Source organism: Lygodium microphyllum, chromosome 19, assembly GCF_053477565.2.
Source record: "Lygodium microphyllum isolate KBCC chromosome 19, Lygodium_microphyllum_v1.1.10, whole genome shotgun sequence".
Taxonomy (NCBI): domain Eukaryota; kingdom Viridiplantae; phylum Streptophyta; class Polypodiopsida; order Schizaeales; family Lygodiaceae; genus Lygodium; species Lygodium microphyllum.
In genome coordinates, this window is record NC_141153.1 from 35,371,286 (window position 1) to 35,385,641 (window position 14,356).

Here is a 14,356-nt window from a genome sequence, read left to right on the forward strand (position 1 = left end):
TAGGATTCGGAAAACCACCTTTTTTTCCCCCATTTGCCAATTTTTTCAGGAGAGCACGAGTTAGTTCTGAGCCTGTGAAATGTAGAAAGTAAGGTGTAGAAACACCATTCTCTAAAAATATTGTACTTATGATTATATCATAAATTCCAAGTTATGGTTTGGAATATTCCAAGAAAACCCAATATAGAACCCCTAAAAATGGTTAAAACGTGTGTTTTCTTGACACTTTGATATACATTGGGTTTGTTGGTGCATGTGCGACTTAAGGTGTTAGCTTTGGGACATGTAACTCTGGGTATTTCATGCTCTCAAAGCTTGACGCTAGTATCCCAATTTTTTTGTGCTACGTTCAATAGCTGGGTATGACATCATTTTCTCAAGAGGCATTAATGGTGTTACTCGTGAGGCAAAGGTGTCCTTGTGGTGGTCGACGGTCCATGGCTTTTGTAGGCTTATCAATGTAGGCAAAGGAATAGGTGCTAAGAGTTGCTAGAGATTGAAAAACATGGAGTGGGACAACTTGGTGAATGGGATATGGGCATAACTATATTAGTTAATCATTGGAGTACAAATTTTGATTTAAGTTTGAGGATGATGGCTGCAATTATAGAGTAGTTGAAGTGATAGGTGTGATATATGCACTTGTATGCATGCATGCATGCTTACACACGTATGCATGTGTGTACATGAAGATAACCTGTTCAATAATGTTTTTATGTGGTGACTAGTATTCTTACTCTAAAAGCTAAATAATGTTTGTATTCTTACTCCAAAAGTTAAATAAAAATTTTAGTGTTTGAGCGATGATCCTTGCCCAACGCGAATAAAACTCCTAAACCCTCTTTTAAGAACTATTTGGAGCAAATAAAAGATGCCTCTCTAAAGTGGATAAATGTACCGAAAGTCTAGTTGCCTTAAGGGTTTGTTAGGTAAGAACTCAAAAAGTTATTAGCTCAAAAATTAGGGTATTGATTTATAATACCAAGGGGTTGAGAGACCCCACTCGACCTAGAGTGATCAATTGGCTATATCAAGAGTCCCTATTAGAAGACTTTATATGCCTTTCAAAAATCAAGGCAATAGGAGATTCCATAAAAAACAATTTGGGATACTATTTCTAATGATTTTGAGTGGTGTGCCATTGACAATATAGGGGGAGGGGGTGGTGCTGCAATGGGCATAGTGTTGGTGTGCATACATTGGGGACAACAACCAAGAGAGCTAAAATAATAAAAAGCCCCATATCTATGTAAAGCGAGATTAGATAGGTGCCATATATCCTTGGGGATCCTCTCCACACAGACTATATTGTCTTGACTAATTATAATCCAATACCTAATACCCTATTGCAAGACCAACAATCCTCCATCAAAGCATGATGGTCCCATGTTGATTCAACATCCTATGTAGGTTCGATTGTATTATTAAAGACATCAAACAAACATGGAGTGCACATTGCTCTACTAAGGGTAGCCGAGCCAAAGTGTGGAACTCATCACAAATATTCATTAGCAAAGATGAGCATTCTTTAATCAAAATTAGGCAAGAGAGGAGGGCTAAAGCCTATCCATAAGAAGTTGAATTTCTAGAATCATGGGTGGAGCAAGCAAAAAGAAATCTTCAAGACAAGTTAGGTCTAGCAAAAATGGCTCTTAGAAGGGAAGAAGTGATATGAAGGGAGTGAGCCTGGAGTGGAAGCACACAAGCAGACACAAGAGCTATGATGGAAGAAGCAAGAGCAAGAGAGAGAGAGAGAGAGAGAGAGAGAGAGAGAGAGAGAAGATATGGGAACTTCGACAATCACAATGTGTGATCGACTTTTCCTTTATTCAAATGTCACTGAAAGAATAAAGAATGAAGTGACAGTGATGGACACTTGTCACGTACAATGTATAGGTGTGCTAGTATTGTCAATGTAGTAATACACGAGTAGCTAGGCATAGGTGCTGTTACCCCCAACAACCTCCCACTTAAATGTGAATGTGCCCCTAGTGAGGAGAGAGCAAGAAACAAAGTGACAAAGTACAAATGTACATAAGTACAATAGGATGAGGCGTAATCTCATCCAATGCCCATCAACTTCCTAAGGAAGGCAAAATGCTATATTGAGAGACTTTTTGTCAATAGATATGCAAGATTTTGGTTAGTTGAGATCTTGATAAGGTCAACATATGTGTCCTCTCAACAATCTCTCTAATGAAGTGGTAATGCAGCTCAAAGTGTTGGTCTTCACATGGAAGGTCAGATTCTTGGTTAACTGGATGTCACTCATAGAATTTGAATGCAATGTAGGGACCATATCAGTAATGCCAAGGTCTGCGGCCTAATTAGAGAACGTCCTTGTAAGCCTCAATGGTTGGCTATAACATTCTCACCCTTGTAGTAGATAGGGCTATGCGTTTCTACACCCTGGACATCCAAGAAACAACACCTCCATAAAAAAGGTAAAGACATAGCCAAAGGTCATATCGAGTCATACTGCGATAGGAGTGAAACCACTCTCTATGTGAGGGGCCACATGAAAGGATGCCCCTAAATTTATTAACCAACACTGAGTATATCGTGACAAAGTACTAATCACCTCTGTGAAGCATCCAAAAAAGAAGTTGCCAAGATAAGATCATCAGATACATATGGGCTGCACCACATTAATCTCCTCAATCTTGACACTAGACTTGCTAGGCACAATGTTGCGATTATCATTTTGGTCCTCCTATACTTTATCCTTTCCCTTTTGTTTGCACTTGTCTTCACACATTTTATGGCATTGTGCTCGAATATGACATGATTTTCCACAATAATGACAAGTAGGACCTGACTTATGGCATCGGGACTTATTACGAGACTGTCCAGGTGTCTGAGATTGAAACCTGTTAGAGTCTCTAAGTCAACCATTTCCATCTTCCTAGCCCTCTCATAGTTAATGTATGTGACATACGAGAAGCATCCACATTCTTTATTTTCACCTCTTTTGTCAAGAGGACACTCTCAACATCCTGCAATTTCCGCCCATCCTTAGCAGATAGAGCCGTACAAAAAGTATGCCATGACTCAGGTATAGTACCAAGCAGAAATAAAGGATGAAAAGTATCCTTGAACTCAATCTCCTATGAAGCTAAATGGCTAATGATGGAGTGAAACTCATTCAAGTGTGCAAACATAAAAGTCTCTTTCTTTATGCAGTCTATCAATTGTTTTAGTCAATACATTTGAGATGCAAGACTCTGCTGTAATGAATGAAGCTGAGGGGAGAGAGAAGAAGAGATGAAGAGAAAGAAAGAGAACAAGAAGACCAGAAGAAAGACATAAAAGAGGAGAGGAAGGAGCAAGCCATGAAAGCTGAAGATGAAGGTGAAGAGTATGTTCTTGATAATAATTGGTTGCCCTAATTTGGGACTCTTACACCTTATATACCTCGGCTAGTGTGACTGGGTGTCTAACCCCTAGTTTCTATGTATCTCGCTTGTTACAATCCATCCCCACACTGAAGGTTTTTGCCCTAAAAAATAAAGAGAACTAGAGGGGAGTGATGGGTGGGCTTAGGGAGGGGTGTAGAGTACTACTATGAGCCATATTATAGGGAAAATGGGTGGGTAAAGATTGGGGACATCATGTTGTCCACCATGACCGGCCTGCTGAGGTAAAATTGTCATAACTTTTGGTAGGCTACTCCAAATGGGGTGTCCCACATATCAAAATGGAGCTTATGACGAGTACTTTAAGCCTAGGTAGGATGCACATGCATGAGATTTGGGTAAGTATAAAATTATTCTAAAACAATGTGCAATCTGTAGGTAGAGGGTGGTCAAACGGGGGCATCTTCAATCCATTGGGCCTCTTGGAGGTGGAGAAATTCATTGACAATGGTGGTTGGGTGCCAAGAGGCTTCTTCCAGGGGTAGGCCTTGCCATTTGATGAGGTATTCCTTAATGGATCAAGACCTTAAGTGCTTATCTCATTTCCCAACGATTGCCTCAGGGATATAGTGAATGATGCCTTCTTCATCTATGAGGGGAAGTTCTTTAATATAGTCCACTGAGGCGCCCATGAAGGGTTTCAGCTGGTTGACATGAAACACATTGTGGATTTTGGTGGTAGGAGGAAGCTCTAATCGGTAGGCCAATTCATCAACTCTCTTTAGGATCCGGTAGGGGCCATAGAAGCGGTGGGCCAACTTGTTACTACTGCCCTCTTTGAGAGTGGAGTAGTGAGACTTAGCCACTTTCAAGAGGACCAATTCCCCTTCGTGGAATTTCAAATGCCTTCTTTTCTCATCAGCATAGAGTTTCATGTATGTTTGTGCCTTTTGAAGATTCACTTTGCATTGCTAAAGTAGGGCTTGTATACGATCCAACTCAGCTTGACTCTGAGGGTTTATGTTATCATTGAATAAGATTGTAGGGAGGGGAACCTTATACCCATAGTATAAGCCTCAAAAGGGGAAACTCCAATGCTAGAGTTGGTGTAGTTATTATAGGAAAACTCAGCCAAGTGGAGCCACGTATCCCAACTGTGTCATACATCATGGCAAAAGTGCCTCAAATATGTCTCAAGCCATTTGTTCACTCTTTCAGTCAGGCCATCACTCTAAGGGTGGTATGCAGTGGTGGATAGGGTGAGCTTGGTACCCATGGATGTGAAAAACTATTTGCCAAAAGTTGCTCGTAGACTTAGCATCTTGATCATGTACTCTGACTTGTGGTAAGCCATGCAACTTGAAGACATATTCTATAAACTGAGTGGCCACTTGAGAGGCAGTGTATTGGGTCTTAGTGGGGATAAAGTGGGCAGCTTTGGTGAGGTGATCGACTACCACATAGATACTGTTCCACCCTTTCTTGGTCACGGGGAAGCCAGTGATGAAGTCTATTGTGATATGAGTCCATTTTCCTTTAGGAATATGGGGGGATCCAAGAGGCTAGCGGGTTTGAGTGTACTGTCCTTGTTCTATTGGCATGGAACACATTTGGTCACAAAGTCCTTGACATCCCTCCATAAGCCTTTCCAATGAAAGCTCTTGGAAATCCTGTCATATGTTTTGGGGCAAGAATGCATCGCTTCCATGATCTTCTTGCGTGAAGGGGAAAGTGTGTGGGATGACAATCTTGCCATGGGACCAAATAAAGCCATGCTTAAGTTGATATTGGGAGTTTTCAGCCCATGTTGTAATTTCTGGAAGATTTGGCTGAAGTGATTATCTAACAAATAAGCTTCTTAAAGCTCTTCAATCCAATCACTATACAACTTTGAAATAGAGGATACTTTGCATGCCCACATTCAAGAGAGTGAATCAGCCACGATATTATCTTTGCCTCGAGTGTGAGAAATGTCAGTGTCATAGTTTTGTAATGTTGCCATCCATCGTCGTTGCTTAGGAGTCAAAGTGGACTGAGTCAAGAAGTATTGGAGGACTCAATGGTCACTATTTACTTGGAACTGGCTACCATACAAATAGTGGTGCCATTTCTTGATAGCATGGAGGATGGCCAACATCTCTTGGTTATATACATTCATTTGCATCTCCTTCTCATCAAGCTCGCGGCTCTCAAATGCAATCACACCATGCTCTTGCAACAATACTACACCAATATCCTTGCCAAACCACTGGCATTACAATGAATGGTAAATATCTTAGAGAAGTCAGGGCAGACAAGGATGGGGGCGGAAGTAAGGATGTCCTTTAGCTGCTTGAAGCTATGATCTGTAGTGGCATCCCAAAAGAATGACTCCTTTTTTAATCGACCAGTCAAAGGTGCTGCAATGGTGGCATAGTGCTTAATGAAGCGTCTATAGAATGAAGAGAGACGAAGGAAGCCATGTAATGAAGTGGTGGTGGAGGGAGTGGGCCAGTCCGTAACACATTGCACCTTCTTTGGGTCAGCCTGTATGCAAATTTTTCTCACAATGTGTCCCAAGTACTCCACATATGTATACATGAAGGTACATTTTCTCTCCTTAGCAAAGAGTCGATGTTCTCTCAATATGTCAAACACCCTTTTGACATGTGCCAAGTACTCATTTGGTGACTTGCTGTAAATGAGGATGTCGTCAAAGAAAACAAGTACAAACTTGAACATAAAGGGTTGAAGGATTTTGTTCATGAGGCTCTGAAATGTGGCGGGGATTAGTCAACCCAAATAGAAAATGATAAAGCCCATGATCACTGCTCCTGAAGTCCGTTTTGATCTCATCTCCCTCCCTCATATAAATTTGATGGTAGCCAAAGCGTAAGTCAATCTTAGTGAAAAAGCATGCCTCTTTCAACTCATCCAGCAAGTCATCAAATGGGTAGTGGTTCTTCATTGTGATTTTGTTCAAGTCTCTATAGTCGATGCACATGCGAAAAGAGCCATCTTTCTTATTGACTAACACGACAGGGGATGCATAAGGGGAAGAACTCGGTTAAATGAAACCCATCTCCAACAGCTCCTTGACTTGCTTTTCAACCTCTTCACGTTCACACTTTGAGAGTCTGTAAGGTGGCTTGTTTACTTCTAGGCTTGGAATGGGGCTCTAAATCAAGTGGGTGGTCCACTTGTCTCTTAGGGGGAAGGGATGTAGGCATCTAAAATAGATCACTATACTCCTCAAGTAGGGCTTGCAAGGTTGAATCATTAGATACTTCAGAGGGTTGACCTGAATTGTCCTTATTCAATTGCAATACAAAGATTTGTGAGCATTTCTTAAACTCCCGTTTGAGTTGCTTTGCTGCAATGAGTTGAAAATCAACATGATCTTGAACTCCCTTTAGGTGGTTGGACTGTCCATGCATCATAAACTCCATGTAGAGTTTAGAGAAGTCCATAGCAATTTTTCTCAATTATTTCAGACAATCACAACCCAAGACAACATCAATGGGCCCCATATCGGGCAATTAGATCAACCAATGCCACATAATTTTCAGCCAAGCATAAGGGGATTGTGGGACATATATGTGTGCTGATTTCTTCTTCTCCATTTGGTACTTGGACTTTCAAGGGGTGGTGTAATTTCGTAGGGGTGCAATTTCAACCAAATCAATGGTTGATTTATTGACAAAACTGTGAGTGTTACCACTATTTACAAGGATGAAAACATGCTTCCCATGGATACTTCCTTGAATGCATAGGCTGCTGGGGCTCTGAGAACTTGTCCAAGCGTCCAAGGAGATGGAGCAAAGGGAAGTGGTAGGCAGGTGGGATGTCAGATCAAGTATCTGTGATAGATAGCCACCCGGGTCAAAAGGAAACCTATCCTCTAGGTCATAGAATTGCTTGTTGTCATCCACATCCTTAACATGCTCAACATGGTCAGTGGGCAGGTCATCTTCGTCATTGTGCCAATCTTCCATGACATACATGATATGGACCAGCTTTTTATACATACATATATATATATATATATATATATATATATATATATGTATATATATATATATATATGTATATATATACATATATATATATATATATATATACATATACATATATATATATATATATATATGTATGTATATATGTATATTAGCTGTCTTGTAAGGGCACTTGGAGGCATGGTTAGCAGTGTATTTATCCCCACATTTAAAGCATAGGCCTTTTTCCTTCCGTTCCTTCACAACATCTGGAGAAATTAAGCATTGGCCATTGGAGCCATGGGAAGGTGATGCAGTGGACTGTTTATTTTCAGCATACTTATTCTTAGCATTAGAGCCAAATGTTGTCCCAAAAGTGCCCTGCTTTCTTTCAACATGGAAGGTGGGATAAGTGGGTATTCTAGGGCTATTATTAGGCACAGAGGTACCTCAAAAACCACCTCCATATGGGGCTGATCTTGAAGGAATGTGGGGCTGTCCAGAACCTTGTTGAAAATATTCATTCTTATGGTACTTCCTTGCATATCGCTCAGCCAGTTCAATTGCTTCAAATAGTGTAGTAGGCTTTTGGGCCATGACATCTACCGATAGGCTCGGTTCCAACCCATAGATATACTTGTGCAATTTAGCATCATCACTAATGCTCTCCACATACATGGTCAAGTTCATAAATTGATTTGTGCACTCACGTACAGTGAGGTTACATTGGTCAAGAGTGTACCAATGCCTTGCCAACCGCTATTTTTCCACACATGGGAAACACATACATGTGTGGGCAAATCCTTCCAAGTGGAGAGAAGCAAATATTATTTTCTGATCATCAGTGTGGGGGTAGATATTGAAGTAGGACTCCAACTTGGACATCCACTAAGGGAGATTTCCCATTGTACTTAGTGAGGATAATCTTGTCATGTAGATCATGAGGGCCTTGCTGCCCATGAAACCCTTAATATCCACACATCCCATGATGTCCATACATATGTTGCTGCCCATACATACCATGTGGTGCATTTATCCCATGCTGTCCATTATAGCCATGCTACCCATGATTGCCATGCTACTCCAAGGTTTGTTGAGTCCTCTAGTTTGAGAGGGCCATTTTCTTAATCACTTCATCAAACTTAGACATTATTTGGTGGTGGTTGGTGTGACCATGTCATTATGCCATTCCATGTGACGAAGCTCATGCTGACATAGGGTGTGGTTGAGCAGGTTGTAGGGATCCATGTTGGGGATTTCCTCTTGCATATCACCATGGTAATCTTGTGTTGAGCTTGGCCCATCATTCATGGAGGTCTTGGAGTCTCTAATCTCCCTCTAGAGTTCCTCATGGGCCTTACTTTTGCCTTTCTGGCTAGCCATTTGGATGCAGTCCATAGGACTTGTTGTCAGTAAATGGGGTGTGACTTTTGGTAGAAAACTCCTATTGGTGAGATTTTTGCCTTACATAGGAGGGGACAACGTCCTCTTCAAGATGAGCTATTAATATTCATGACACAAAATGATTATGCAATGGAATTACTATTTCTGCGATTTGCACCCTGTCCACAGTGACCGTAGTGCACAAAAATGGGCATAGCTTTCAGACCGTAGCTTCGATTGGGGAGATTTTTGATTCAAACAAGAGGGGACGAATCCCTCTTTGAGATGAGATATAAGGTTTACTCCCATATGAAATATATAAATTTTTGTAATAGGATCTTTATGATTGTCATGCTTGACTATGACAAAAAAACAATGCCTGTCTCTTAGTGCAAAAGAATTATATGGATGAGTCATATGTTGAGAGGCCTAATAAAAAATATGAATAGCATCTTGAGCATACTAATCACCATCCCAAGTATCATTTCATATCCATATGATATGTCATCAATGCATAAGTAAAGTTTACTGCCATACGTCTCTTTTGACTACATGCACTTCAAGTGTCATACATGGGTGCCATTAGCATTGAAAGGGTGTCCAAGGGGGATCATTGCATCAGGGGAGGTGGTGATCATGGGAGAGTACATGCATCTGCATACAAGTATTGGGCTCCGGATCATCGAGAGGTGGGCAAAGTTTCCCTTCAGCGGGGTTGTGCACCCCTTCAGGGTCTTAAGTGGTAAGGGAGAGTCACTTCTCCTTTGTCTTACCACCTCACTTGGCATAGGCCTTTTTCCTCAGCTAGAGTATACATGGCAAATGTTTTTATTAAGCAATCAACATGCATTGGAAAGGAAACATTGGGTGGTTTCATGAGATGCAAGGATGCCTAGATAGGGGTTACCTTGGTAGTCTAGTGATTCACTCGCTGCTACTTACCCATTTACAAAGGCTATTACTCACTTTGAGGCTCATCCAAGGTACATAAGAAAAAGATGGGGTTAATGTTAGCCAATACAATTGATTCAGGATTAGTTATGATGCATTAGGAAGTAAAGAGAAATATTGACTTTCAGTAGATGCATACATACAAGAGGGATTGAATTAATAAAGCCCATGCAATCTTTAATCTCTCTAACAAAGGGATTAAGTCTCGGGACCTAAAATGGGCATGACACTGGCTCTAAGCACTAGCCGGGCCTCTCTATACTCAAAGAACACACCCTCTCAATCTCGTGACCAGGAGAGTCTAAGGGACACACTACCCTAACTTCTATTGTAAATTTCGCGTTTGTTTTGGATTGTAGTCCAATGGTTAAGCCTTTCCCACACTCCTCAGAGGGAGTCCCTACACATATATCGGTGTAAAACACCTTGTAAGCACAAACAGAAGGAGACACCCCTTGGCAGTTGAATGCCATGGCCCCACTGAAGCTCTCCTACACCTCGGGGAGATTGGCCCCTTGATGCATCGCTAACACAAATAACACAGACATCACAAACTCCATTCTTGTTTTAATCCGTTCTAGGAGATAAGATATTTCCTCACTTAACAATTTCCCAAGGGACCCGATCGTCTAAACCTACAGTTTAGGTATCTCATAACTTAGTGTATGTCATATGTATATGAAAACAATTGCAATGGATCGAAAAATTACACCATGTGATATGCACAATGCAATTGTGAATGGCCATAGTGCTCAAACATTTTATGTTTTAAAAATTAGCATCATGTAGTGCAAAGATATTTCTTTCAACGATTTTGGCCTACATGTAATGCTACGTTGCTAAGGGTCAATACCGAGCATCCTCGTGCTGCTCGACCCTCTTAAACTTAAATTATGAACGTCTTTCATGGTATGGACAAGAAAATAGACCAAAATTTCAAATGTTATCAGCAACTAATCAATAGCAAAACTCCTATTTCCTCCTATCATTTAGGTTATGTATCGTTAATAGGTGTAGAAAGCTATTTTTTCATGTAAAAACTGTAAAACTATATTTTAACACAAAGAAAAGTCTGAACTGAGGCTTATCCCTCATGCTCTAGCCATGCCATATCCACGAACATAAAGCACATTTTCCCTTAATTTTCTAATGCAAAATCTTTTCATTTTTTCATTATTTTTCTTCATTTATTTGGATAAAAATTGAATATTTTTGATTTATGGATTGAGAATGATCACAATCAGTAAGAATTGATTTTTTATTCATTTCTAATCCATATGAACTCCAAAATCACAACAAAACCCTCAAAATTTATAATTTCTATGAAAATCGTATAATTGTGGGTTTTGCGTGTTTTGATATAAATTGTTATACGACTAATTTTTTTGGTTTTCTTCAAGATTTTTGATAAATTTCAGCATTATCAATCAAAGGCAACCATTTACAAACAATTCCATCAAACATCTTTCATAAAACAAAGAAATCTACTACTTACGTGCATAGAAACTTGGTTTTGAAGATGCATGTTTCGTGGTTGGGAGGCAGCTAACACTCTCTCTTGGCCGTTTTGACGCTCTCTGACAGCCCGATCTACGATCTCCTTCACTGCAACACTGTCATTCTATAAAAACATCCATCAAACCCCAGCCCCTTCTCTCATAGAATCATGCGTGTGAACATGTAGTAAGAGAAGAGAGGAGAGAGAAAGACTAAAAATCAGAATTTTCATTCCCTACATGAAAAACAACATGCTTAACAGAGCCCTCAGAGAGTGGATCAGAGATGTGCAGTCAATTCTTGCTCAACTCTAGCATTCGGGGAGGCATGATTCTCAAGAAAAATGGGTGCAAAAAAAATTGCACTTCTCCCTCCTCACGATGAGTTTTTTTTGGTTTTTCCTTCATTAATCAAGGTTAAAGTTTTAAACTCAAAATGTCTAGTTCATCTCTTTGTGTGTTCACCTACTACTAGGTGAGGACTCCTATAGCGTGGTCATCATGTTTTTATTTTAACACATTTACCCTCCAAGGTTTCCATACTCGGGGGCATGTAAAAAGGAGAGAGTTGAGCGTAGAGTGACCCAAGGAAAACAGGGCATCGGCCCCTCGGGTCGTCCTGACTTGGTACCCAAGAACCTACCAAGCTCTCGTGAGGTGATACTTAATCCTTTTCTGTTTCGCTCACTTTTATTTTTGCTCCAACCTTCCTTTTTTGTTTGGCTAGCTGCTATCCCTAGGAAGACAAGGCATCATCCCTGGGCTGATTCGTCCTAGGAACCTACCAAGCCTCTGCAAGGTGATAATCAAATTCTTGTAAGAATTTTTCTTTTTTTTCTTTTCTAATTGAGGGGTTAGAACCCCTTTTTACACACCTCTGTAATATTTTATCTTTAGATATATTCAAAACTTGCTCTTCTTTCCTATTTTGGCTAGCTTCACACTAGCAGGGACTACTAGGACAATTGCTTGGTAAGCAGGAAGGACAGGGTCACAAGGACTACCCTTTATCATAGGTCTTTAATTCTTGACAATGTCCTAATAGGAGGACAACTACTCAAATCTCCCCCAGAGATACCTACACAAACCCTAGGACTTCATGCCTTGATTGCTGGTCCCCACAAATGAAAAGAAAATAACCCCCACACACACATATAATACTATTAGCTTAAGGGAAAACTTGAAAAGGCAACGACACCACTTGGAATGGCCACAAGAAGCTCTTGCACAGCAAAGGCTCCCTCCATGTACTTCATCCACCCTGTGTGATGCAATCACAAAAACATAAAACCATTAAATGCACCTACACCAAATAGATGTATGGCCCTCTTGGCCTAAAGAGATAGAACATTTCACAACAAAAAAAATGGTCCTCTTGGCCTTATGAAATAAAACATTTTACTACCATTCAACACAGCGTATTGTTGAATCAATCCCATGGTCCTAATATTACTCTACTAGAGCACAAAACCGACCAAGGATAAGGTCGCTTAGGCCCTACACTAAGTACATCACGTTATTAGTATAGTGAACCCCCTGCATAAATAGCAAGAGGTGTCCGACGAATATGATGATACACAATCCAATTCATCCATGATAGAGTGAGAATATGCTCACTTGCTACTTGACTCATAATCCAAACTAACCATCGGCGAGCCGAAATATGACATTTTAGCAAGAATACCCCAAAGTAGTCCAAGGATAATGTTAGGTGGTAATTGTAAGGGCTCCCTTGGACCACAATTGAAAAAGACATCTTCCACAAAAGCATAGTTAGCCAAGGAATCTGCAAAGTGATTCCATTGTCGAAGAATTAAGTGACAAGTCACAGTCTCAAAGACATGCAACACATCTAAGGCTGCTGCATGGCAGTACATCTGTAGGATGGGATCTCGCACAATATAGGTCCCATTTAGCTGATTGATTACTAATTGCAAGTCACCTTTAACTAATAATCGATGGATACCACCACATCGGGTTATATTCAGCCCCATGATCAAGGCCTTGTATTTTTCCATATTATTAGTAAAACAGGGTTCTAAATAGACTCCTATCTTCATGACAAGCCTACGTTGGGATCTTTAATGACCACACCAATGCTCTCATGTTTAGCGGGCCCTCTGGAAGCTTCGTCAAATATAGAGTATAAATCCAAGCTCCATTGATAGGCCACACCATAATAATCAACTCACTCATACTTATGATAATAAAAATTAAGCAGAGAGAGAGGATGTATAACAAGCACAATCCCTCCTTTCTTGCTGAACTCGATAGGAATGCTAGTCAAAAGTTGTTGACAATGGTGGCAGTAGACCTTAATTTCCCACGTAAAGGATTCAACTTGCCACTTAGCAACCTGATACCCTTTGCTCCACCAGGTCACTCGACCTTGGTGGTAATGTTGCTCAAGGTACGATGCTCCAGATAGGGAATAATGCATCCCATCCACTCGTCTTGGTAGCTACTACACGTTAGTAAGTTGAATCTTAAAGGAATTGCACAGGAACTAAGCCCAATGTTAGCCCTTACACATAGTAAGGCTTCAGCTTATTAAAGTTAACTTTAGTCTTAAACTCTACCCCCTACAAATTTGCTAAAAGGGCCGTAGAGCCATTCTTTCCTAAACATACAACCTTGTATGGTCCATCCCATTTGGCTTCTAATTTTCCTAGAAAGAGCTCCCGACGAGCATCATAATACATCACTAATTGACCTTTCACAAAATTGTACTTCTTAGCCCGAAGATCATGAAGGGCTTTCATTCTCCTAAAGCCTGCAACGAATCTCATCAAGATGTGCCAGAGATGTATATTGTTCTTGTAACACTTCTTTCTCTCCCAATGAATGATTGAGGGCAAAACACATAGTGGGGAGCTCTATTTCTAATGGCAAAACACACTCCTCCCCATACACTAGCTTGAATGGGGTGTGGCCTGCGGCTTTCTTGAATGTCATGTTGTAAGCCCACACTACCACATATAATTTCTTATCCCAATCGCGCTTGTTTTTCAATACTATCTTGGATAAGATTCCTACTAGTTGTTTATTTGTACTCTCAACCTGACCGTTGGCTTGAGGATTGTATGGGGTGGTCTTGTTGTGCTTAATCTTCAAAGCTTTAGTTAGGGCCACTATAACCTTGTTCAAGAAGTGTGTCCCTCGATCAAACACAATCTCCTTTGATGGACTGAAACGG